Source organism: Gekko japonicus, unplaced genomic scaffold, assembly GCF_001447785.1.
Source record: "Gekko japonicus isolate JY-2015 unplaced genomic scaffold, Gekko_japonicus_V1.1 scaffold378, whole genome shotgun sequence".
In the NCBI taxonomy this organism is placed as follows: Eukaryota; Metazoa; Chordata; class Lepidosauria; order Squamata; family Gekkonidae; genus Gekko; species Gekko japonicus.
In genome coordinates, this window is record NW_015159722.1 from 5942 (window position 1) to 17035 (window position 11094).

Here is an 11094-nt window from a genome sequence, read left to right on the forward strand (position 1 = left end):
CTTTTTGGCCACCAAGTGACCCCACGTACCTCCACTGGCCACAGGCCTGCTGAATTACTCATGGGATGGCGCCTAACCACCTGTCTCAACAGGCTCTATCCCAATCGCACTCCGGAGAACCACCCGGCAATCGAATGCCAAGCAGCCCCCTGCGGATTCTTCCCGGGCGACACTGTTTATGCTGAAAACATTTCCAGTGGCCCCACCTGGATCCCCACAAAGATCATCAGAGTGACTGGCCCCTCTTACATGAGGTGTCTACCGAGGACAGCCAGGTACAGCAGAGACACATCAACCAGCTCCACCACTGTCTACTCCCTGCTGAGCCCGAAGGTTGTGACGTGGAACTGCCATGTCCGCCAGAGCAGGAGCCTGAAAGGGAACCACCACCAGTGGCCAATGGGCAGCTGAGGGAGCCTGCAGATGAAGTGCCAGAGCAATTAGATGCAGATTGCCCAGAAGCCGTGCCAACGCCGCCACCTCCCAGTGACACCTCAGCTGCACCACAGGACTCTGGTCCAGAGACCCTGACCTCACAGATGGAGCCATGCCATTCAAACCGCAAATGGCGCCAACCAGCCTACTTAAGAGACTTTGTGTGCTAAGATGTTTTTGAACCTTGGGGGGAGGGGTGTTATGTACTGAGCTCAAATAGTACCAGAGAACTGACCTAACTTGAACACCAGAACAATGGACTACTAGGATTCTGAAGGGAACCTATCGAACGGGAGTTATCTTGTAAATAGCCTATCACGGGGAGTGGGTGTGTGTTGGGTGTGGTGTGTTGCACGCATATAAGCTGGGCTTCAGCCCTGCTTGTTTTAGAGTTTAGCTGAAATCACTAATAAACTATGAGCTGATCACTCAATGCGTGTGAAGCCAGTATATTTCACCATGCATGACCCTGGGGGAGAATCTGTTGCACCTACTGTGCAGACACAGTCAGCTGCAAGGGAGAACAAAATGAAACTTCACCACCATAACTAAAACTGTTCAGCAGTTGCTGAAGTGAGAAGGTGACCAAGTGAGGAGGTCCAACATTAGGCCCACAAGTGATCACAGTTGTCAGAAACCATATGTTCTAGTTAAAATTTGTCGCACCTCTATTAAAAACCCAACAGCATTCTAACTCAGGACTTATGATAATAAAATCCACACTAAGAAATCAGTAGTAAAATATAATCAAGATAACAAACATTTAACAAAGAGCCTAGTAAAATAAAATGTTCTAACAACTGCCCAACCCTCAATAAACTTATTGCTAGGCAAATTACTTTAAAGGGAATTCCATGATCAAGATTCCACAACCAAGGCAGCCCTGTCTCTGAATTAAACCCATTTTATTTCCAAAGGTAAAATAAAAGATAATCTTAGTTTGTTGTCAGGTTTATATAGTTAGGTATGGTATCGATCAGGTGTACTTCAATCTTCTCTCTGAGCCTACTGCAGATTTTATTTTAAGACACTCACTGTCTCATCTATGTTGAAAAGGTGAAACAGATTATTTTCAGCATATTGATGATGCCTCCACATCTTCAGCTATTTCCCAATGGTTTCATGTAGATTACCAGCATGGGAGACTAGGTAGACCAATAGCTCAGATGCCACAGGGTTGAGCAATTGTTCTCAGAATCACTTTCTGGTACCAATCAGATAGGTAAAAATGAAATCACAGGAGCATGGTGTCCTCAATACTCATTTTGGCCAACCTGTCCAAAATGATATCATAGTCAATAGTTTAGGGTACCAAGCTAGGTGCTATCTGAACTGTTCCTAAGTTCAATTTAAGTTAATTTTGCAATGAGAACAAAATAGACATGCCTGAAAACAGGTTTATAGTTTTGGGGCCAGTTTTGGGGCCTACTTCCCTCCCTCACACGCAGGGTTTTCCCTCCATTTTTTCTTCCTTCTTCGCTTAGCAGCCCCTTTATCTAGTTTCTTCTTTTCTGAAGGTCTATGGCTGTCCCACCCTGTCAATTCATTATATTTTGATGCTGGCTCAGCACAGGAACTTGAGGGAAGAGACAAGGTCACCTCTTTAACATAAACTTCTGAAAATGGCACAGGAGAGACTTTTTAAAGTTCAAAAATAACAAAATATTTTCTTCAATGTAGAGGGAGAAAGGTCAGGTGAAAGGTCAGGTCTGAAGTGAATCAAATATAACTCTGAGGTAACTTGGTATAATTAAAACTCCAGTTCATATGTTTCCAGCACTTGATAGTTTAAAGCTTTACACAAAGTCTTAGAATCATTGAGATGCTTTTGTTTCAGTGTTTCCTAAACACTCCAGTATACTTTCTTGAGTTTATCTGAGTTTCAGAAGGCAGGGATACACCAGCGCAGTGCTTCCTCTAAGCTGAGTTAGTGTGAGCTAGTACTGTTTTACTGACTCCTGCCGCAATAAATTAGCTTGACTGATTGATTGTTAGCTCACAGTTATTTAGCCTCCAGCTCACACATTTTTGTCTTAGCTCAGGAAAGATGGCTCCAGAGCAAACTAATTTATGCAGTAGCCAAATCGCTCACTCACAACTTTAATGCCAGTAGTTCACAAAGTGGAATTTTTGCTCACAAGACCCCACAGACATTAACCCTTCACAGTCCTTCACATGTTTGTACAGCACTAATGAGCTTTTAAAGTGCAGTCCATCACAGAGACATAAACATTTGATGCACATCCAGATCTTGTTTATTACAATTTTAAAAATCAAAGCTGTTGGTGTTTTATGAAGTAAAAAGGATACAAAAGGCTGGATATTGGCTAGAATAACAGAACAAAGAGTACAGTGTATTTAAAAATAAAGCTAGCTATTGTGAATGGAAAGCAACATGACTGGGGACAGTGTAATGTTGGAGAGATTCAGAGCCTTTCAGATTTGTTATTGCCTTAATTATGTTAGGATTTGTTTATTGCTGTCTAGCTATATTCTTATCTGTTCACCTGTCTCATTTCAAAACAAATAGATATAAACTCACTTGCAACTGTCAATTTTACCTGTATCTCAAAGGTATATGAAAAGAGCTTTCATATTTCCTTTTTAATTATGTATGTGACGTTAAAATTGAGGAACCCATTCTTTGTAATAGAAAAGACAATTAAATTCAGTTCAGTTTAGCAAAGCCACACACAAAGCACCTGACTAACCCTGATCAATTTTTTTTTAAAATACTGATCTATACATCATTCAGAAACATACTAGATTTATGGGTGTATGAAGGTACCATTTTGTCACAGAAACAGCCAGAAATATAGGGGAACCGTGGCTGGACTTGACAAAAAAAGATCATAGAAGATGTTGCGGCCCACATAGACCAAACCCAGCCTCTTAGGGAAGCATGCCAAGAAGGGAGCCTAGAAATCCAGAATAGAATAGCCTTGAAGGGCAATGAGAAGAATACAAAGTGGTAACAATTATATGGCCTTGTGAAGATAGAAGCCGCACTGTCAAACAATCACCCTTATAAGGTCTCAGATTTTCCTTCCAACCTCCCTATGAATTTTCAGTTCCCCATCTTATAATGCTATTGTCCCACCTTATTACTATTTGATACTTTGTTGGCTTGCACCCTAGATAAGGAACTGTGATTGAGGAGGGTCTGTACCTCTATAAATTCTCCCTCAAAAATCAGACGCAGAAAGTTGAAACAAAAATCAAATTTATTGGAAAAAACAGGCAGGGGTTCGAAAATTATATTTACAAGTGAAATTTGAGTAGGTTTGGTAAAGAGAGGTTAAAATATATATCCAAAACTGCTTTTATACAACACTAGAGATGTTTAGTGAGTTATTTTCCCTGTTTATTTTGGCTTGTTGCTGTTAGAGATGTTTCACTGCTTTTACTGTGATACAGAGTTTACTGGAGTCCCTTATAACTTCTTTTGCACTTGTTACTGGATATTCACACAGACTTGAGATTTTATTATGCTTTAACCCTATGGGTTTTTTAAGACTGGGTTGTTGCTTTTTACCTATCTGCCCCCTCTTCCTCTGGCCAGATTGTTATTCTGTTCTCCTTAAGAGCAATAACCTCTTTTGACTTGCTTGAGAGACCTCTGTGCCTCCTCAAACCTTTTGGCCAAATCCCTGTCTTCCAGAAGAACTGTCTCTGTAAACTGGTTAATCAGCTTCCGTACTGAGAATGTCTAATTCTCCACTCAAATAGTGTTTCTGTGTTTCACACAATGAGATTTCTCTCCACTCCTTGAACAGGTGAGGTACTGACACTTCTTTGCCAGACTTACTGTCTTTACCAGACTCACTATTTCCACCCGAAGTCTGTTATTTTGCAGAGGCCACAACACCCTTGCTCTGCTCCAGACAGGGCTCCAGACTTTGGGCAAGCCATAGTTCTGCCAGAGCTGTCCTTGAACGGGTAGTTTCTGTCAGAGTTCTCTCAGCCCCATCTACCTTACAGGGTGTCTGTTGTGGGGAGGGGAAGGGAAAGGAGTTTGTAAGCTGCTCTGAGACTCTGAGTGAAGGGCGGGGTATAAATCCAATCTCCTCCTCCTCCTCTTCTTCTTCCCTTTTTCTTTTCAGAATCTCTCACTAGGTGTTTTCAGTTAACTCTTCTCCCTAGCTCCACTCCAACTCCAACTGATCCACTCCAACTGATCCACCAACTACATCCCACTTGTATTTTTTTAAATAGCTCGACCTATTGATTTTCAGTTCTGTAGTTGCGCCCTGGCTGTAAAGTGGTTCTGTAGTTCTGTTATGCCAATAAAGGTAATTGAATTGAATTGTAAAATAGCGCACTCTTTCATTCCACAGTAAGCTGCCTTCACCCAATCAGAATGATCTCTGTGAGCTGTCCATCATTTTTCAGCTAGCTCACCTTTTTTCCACCAGCATTGCCTAAAAGACTGCAAATGCTTGCTTCCTGTCACAGAAGCCATCTAACCCATTATCAATAGATACAATCTTTTTAGGCCCAGGTGCAGAAGCATCTGAGAACTGCAAGAACCTCCAACTTCATAGAAGTGAAGATATGATTCAAGGATGGAAGTATTGTTTGAGTTCCAAAAGATAATCATATGTATGAGAAACTCATAATCATTATTTTTAAATAGACTTTGTTAAGATAAAAAGTAGCAAGAATGAACTGATTTTTATATATTCCAAGAAGATATTTTAAGTCTAGATAATCTTATATGGCGTTTGAAGTTATAAGATAGTGAGATAGCCAAGAATGTGCATCGTTATCAAGTTGGACAGTTAGCTATTGTTAGGAGATGGTTTTAAAATCCTGTAAATAAGGGAAGTTGTATTGATCAGGAGCTTCTTCTCAGAAGGGGCTCTTTGCCTGTGACCTGCTTACTTTTGGGGTAAGAAATTCTTATGGACTCGTGTAATTGCTCTCCTTTAATTATCAATGTACCAATCATGGGTGGATGGTAGTATGCTTTGTGGATTTAGTCTATGTTAATAATTCAATAATTATGGTTTGATAAACAAGCAGAGAAGGGAAGCAGAGATTCTCTAATAGTATTTCCATGTGTACCATATAGTATTTACATGTGTACCATATCCAGAATGAACCTATAGCAATACCTTAGCAGTTAAATGATCTGCTATTGGAACACTACCTAGATGGCCTCTGATTTCTTAAGTGCATGCCTATACCTGAATCAAGCCTGACCAGAGTCATCCAGAACAATTTGATTCCTGAAATAATACTAGTAGCAGCTGCATGGGCAAGATGTGATCATTGCTGTGTACATGTGTATATTTCCCCCCTTGTACTGAAAGTCTGTTGACCAGATGGTCTTCCTTGTCTTTGTTCCCTTCTTTAATTAGAAATCATTAGTGATGTACTACAGTAAGTCATACTGGTGGGAGTGGGGTTTTTTTGTTGTTTTTTAAACTTTCAGATTTTTTTCTGAAACCTGGGGCTTTCCTCAGGTTTGTAGAAATCTGTTGTGTCTACCTGCGGACCCAGTCTCTGGGCAAAATCAAATCAAAAACTACCCATACATATGCCTTCTTTGTTGTGATCCCTGCCTTATAGAATGGCCTGCCTGATGAGGTCAGAAAGGCTCCCACCCGCCTGGCATTAAAGAGCTCTACTGTAATGTAATACAGCTCACAATGTCTGTTTCTGTAAGTAGGTTCCCCCTATGTAAAATTTTAGCATCATTTAGCATGTTATATTAATACTTATGCTTTGCTTTAGCTCTGTTTCAGATTTATGGTTGGTTCCAGATTTCTACAGTCCAAATCCGATTGCATTGTTTATTGGATGTCCCATTCTGTTGATCATATTGACTCATTCTGTGTAATCCACTATGAATTCCAGTGAGAAAAGTGGACTATAAATGGCACAAATAAAAGCTACAGGTTTTGTTTCTTTTATTTTGGAGGGTTTTAATCCTCCAATGTTTCATTGTTTGATTGTTTTTAGATTTCAGATATTTCTGCAAACCTGGGGCTTTTCTCAGGTTTGTCGACAGATCTATCTTGTCTGCCCATGGCCACAGTCTCTGGATTTAAGTATCTACAGATCAGACCATGTTGAGAGTTAGATATATTTATACCTACCCACTTAGATTACATTTTTATTGTTGTTTTTTACTTTGCCTACAAAGCTTAAACGTGGCATAACTTGTTTTTCCTGCAACAGACTCACTTGGCAATTTTCCTATAATCTGTATGATCTATGTAATCATGACATCTGGAGGTTCTTGCTCAGGAAAAACTCTTGGAATTAACTCACAGGGTCAAAACCCCCACACTTTTTCTTGTCCTAAAGGCTGAACCTAGGACATTCTGTCATGCCTACCCACTACATTAATCTTCACATACACTCTGTGGAAAGTTTGAGTACAGTGGCACCTTTAAGATGAACAGAGTTTTATTCGAGGAAGAGGAAGAAGAGGAAGAAGAGGAGGAGGAGGAGGAGGAGGAGGAGATTGGATTTATACTCCACCCTTCACTTAGAGTCTCAGAGCAGCTTACAAACTCCTTTCCCTTCCCCTCCCCACAACAGACACCCTGTGAGGTGGGTGGGGCTGAGAGAGCTCTGACACAAACTGCTCTTTTTCAAGGACAGCTCTTATCAGAACTACGGCTTGCTCAAGGTCATCTAGCCAGGTGCAAGTGGAGGAGTGGGGAATCAAACCCGATTCTCCCAGATTAGAGTCCGCACACTTAACCAATACACCAAACTGGCTTTTTCATGTGCATGCACATTTTTTTCCAGATAGGAGACAGCTAAACAGTGTAAGATGTTTTCATCTCTACACCTCTCCTTTAAATCACAGAAGCCCAACACTTTAGCTCAAATGAACCTAGGTTCAAGCTAACTCAGGTAATTTGGATTTAAAAGTACTGCAAGTATCCTATTTAATCCAGCAGTTCAGCTGAAAAGTATGAAGGGTTTTACTGGAGGAAATTTACTACAGAGAATGCTGTTTGAGACAGACGTTAAGCTCTGTTTGGTCTAGCAAAACCAGTTTAAGTTAGCTAACTGACTGATCCTGAGACAAGGAAATTGATTTGAATAACTGTCATAAACAACTGTTAAGCAATTAGATAAATATTTATTCATATCTGTGTTTGCAAAAGAGTTGAATATAATAAGTCCTTTGTGTGTGCATCAAAGGAAATATAATTGCATTAATTCTAAGGGCCAAAATAGACATGACAAAGATCACAGGTCTTCATCAGTCTCTGAAAAGAAAATTGCATGAATATGCATCCTCAATCCAAATTCTGCCCTGTAATCTAAAGACCCCCCTAATTTTCAAGCAGATTGCACAAAGTTGCTTGATTTTACAGACCCACAAAGTAGCAGCCGCACTTCCCTCTACTGATTCCTAGAATTGTGGTTAAGCAGCATTCTAGCAGGAGAGCTCCAGCCAGCCATGGCATTAAAAGAAAAGAAAAGAAAAACGAAACCCTGCCTGCATTTGCCTCCTCTTGCAGTGACTGACTGACAACAAAAATTTCTTAGCTTTCCACTGAAAACTCCACATTTGCCATCCTTTGTTATGGTCTGTTTGTTCCATTTCACAAAGTGAAAATGGCTTCCCTTGCAAACTCCCCATTCCTTTCCGAGGGTCTGCCATTATTCCCTATGGGGGACTTTTTGGAGCTAGCTGGAGTGGCTGTTTTTCAACCAAATGACACCAGAATTGCGACATAGTGAATGCTGCCTGTCCACTAAAGAACTCCCCAGTTTCAAGCAAATTGGGCCAGGGGGCTGAACTCTACTGGAACCTAGAGAAGGTTCCCCAGCTGCCTATTTTCCTAACCATATAACTTGTGAAAAACAACAGGGCTCTGTCCCTTCAAAGGAGGGAGGGAAAGAGAACTGTGGCTTTCCAAAGATGATTGGCTGGAAGTGCTCAATGCTCCTCCTTTGCAAGCATCCAAATGGAAGGAAAAAAGCACATGCCTTAACTGGCTATCAGCACCTGAAGACACACAATCAAAATTCTTAGGTATTACAAACCTCCCCTCCCAGAACAATAAGACAGACAGACAGACAGACAATAGTGTGCATAATGAAACTCCTGAGACGAAGATATACATAAAAATCACTGGTTCAGGTAATTACCATAATTTTCTGGAATGGTAACCAGTGTTCCCTCTAAGCTGAGTTAGTGTGAGCTAGCTCACAGTTTTTTAGCCTCCAGCTCACACATTTTTGTCTTTGCTCAAGAAGGATAGCTCCAGAGCAAACTGATTTATGCAGTAGCCAAATCGCTTGCTCACAACTTTAACGCCAATAGTTCAAAAAGTAAAATTTTTGCTCACAAGACTCCATGGCTTAGGGAGCATTGATGGTAACATATATCCAAGATTCTTAGGTATTACAAAAAACCCCTCCTGGAACAACCCATATATATTGTTCCAGGAGAGGTTTTTGTAATACCTAAGAACCTGGGGTATGTGTTACCATTCAAGAAAATTATGGTAATGACCTGAACCAGTGATTTCCATGTATATCTTCAGCTTGGAAGTTTCATTAAGCACACCCCTAATTTAGATTGATTCTGCCCACCCTACATGATGACCCAACTGGATAGTGTTCTGCCCATCCCAATGGAGTCTCTCTCAAATCAATATTATCCTGGCCTGCCCAGAACCCCATATCCAGGGTGAGACCTGCTGTGTGTTTTTGGCTCAGTGTGGATGGTTGTTACGGTGGCCATGAAATTCTGAGCCACTCTAGACAGTAAAGTTTTCATATAGGCTGTTATATAGTCTTTGCAAGTGTTCACTGTGAACTGATAGAAAAATGGTGCAAAAATCATAGGTTCAGTTAGCACAGTGAAATAATAACACACAGATATCGGGGTCAAAAGCAAAAACAAAACAGATATAAGATATTAGAAATAATCCCTGCACTCATCAGTCAAGTCCTTAACAGTTGTTATCTTTTTAAAGAACTGGTTATTAGTTGCTCCAGGACCAGTTGCTGTCAAGGTAGCTTCTTTACAAAGACAGGCCCAGGTGCTGAGGTCTGGGGTGGGTGGCGAAAGTGCAGCAGAACTGTCTCCTCCTTTTCCCTCCCAGAAAGAACATGAGGCAGAGAAGACAAACCAGAGGGCTGTGGTCCTATGCATGGGAGTGAGCCATGCTGAATTCACTGGAACTTGGTTCAGAACAAATATGCATTGAATCAGACTGTAAGCCTTTCTTGCAGCATGTAAGAAGGCTTAGAGGCCAAAATATTGACATTCTGTGTGTAGTGAAGCAGCATGCATGCTAAAAGAACTAGGTACTAACAACGGTCGAGCTATAGAACACCTCCACAGATAATTATTTAGCTGCTCAAAAACCTAGTAAGATATCAGAGGGTATCCTTTACCTTAAGTTCCTCTTTTATTCTCATAGGGAGTACCCTCAGCTCTCTTAGTTACTGCTTCATTGTGACAAGGACTGGAGAAAGAGAAGGGAATGCAATGAATAGGCCTTGGCTGCCCTGTGGGCCTTGCTTTCTCAGAAATGCAGTCCAAGGTTTTTAGTTGCCAGCTTTCCCTTTCTCTTCCATGTCTTCACACTACCCGAAGTATCTCATGAACTAATATCAAAACTGAGAACCACACTACAAATTTTGCAGATGTGTTTGACTGCCCCCCCATGTTTTTTGTAACACAAAGCAGCCAGAAGAGGCAGTGTCTGAGTGGAGGAAAGGAAGGCAGAGTTTGCTTTAACCTTTTCCATCCAGTCACTTTGCATCTCTTCAATTGCCCTCTCCAAACTGCTGAGGAACATTATGAGGAACTACAGGATGCTGCATCGATACCCCAGGGGTGGAAAGCAGATGATTTATAACTGGAAGGGGAGACATTAAGCAACCTATCTCTACTTGCCCTTTCTCTATTGAGATTCACAGCCAGCCTAGGCTGCTCTGGGTTTTTTAAAAGCTAACAAAGAAATAATTGCTGGGTAATGTGGAACTTGTCAACCTTAGTGAATACTTTCTAAAAAAAATGTGCTCTGAACAATGTACTCTAACTACCACAGGGGGTTCACATGTATTTTTAAAAAAATCTACCATGGGACACCCAAGGTCATAAGTGCAGTTGCAGATTCCTCCTAATGTTCATGATCACAGAAGCACAGCTGTCGGCCAGTGGTATCATTTCTAGACAGCTGCAACCATATCCATAGGTGCTTGAGTCACATATTATGTTTTTCATATGAATACATCCATTGAGTACAGAAAGGTTCGGGGGCTTTTTAATGCTGAGACTAACCCTCAGAAAGAAGCACACAAGTTTAGTAGAAGAGGGACCCCAATCCTTCCTTCACGGTCACCCTCCATTTATACATATAATGGATAATATTGAGTTTTAATGTAGAAATAATGTTGGAAATGTATATACATTTTACAGGGAAAAATCATTGCAGGAAAACAAAGTAACCTGAAAATGAAAAATCTTGTGTTTGATTTCACCTACAGAAGAAACTATGGAGCTGCGGTGGCTCAAGTGGTTAAGACGCTGAACTGCAGGCTGTGGAAGGTCAGTAGTTCAGCAGTTCAAGACCCGGGTGCCGCAAGACGGAGTGAGCTCCCGTCTCTAGTTCCAGCTCCTGCCAACCTAGCAGTTCGAAAGCAAGAAATTGCAAGTAGATAAATAGG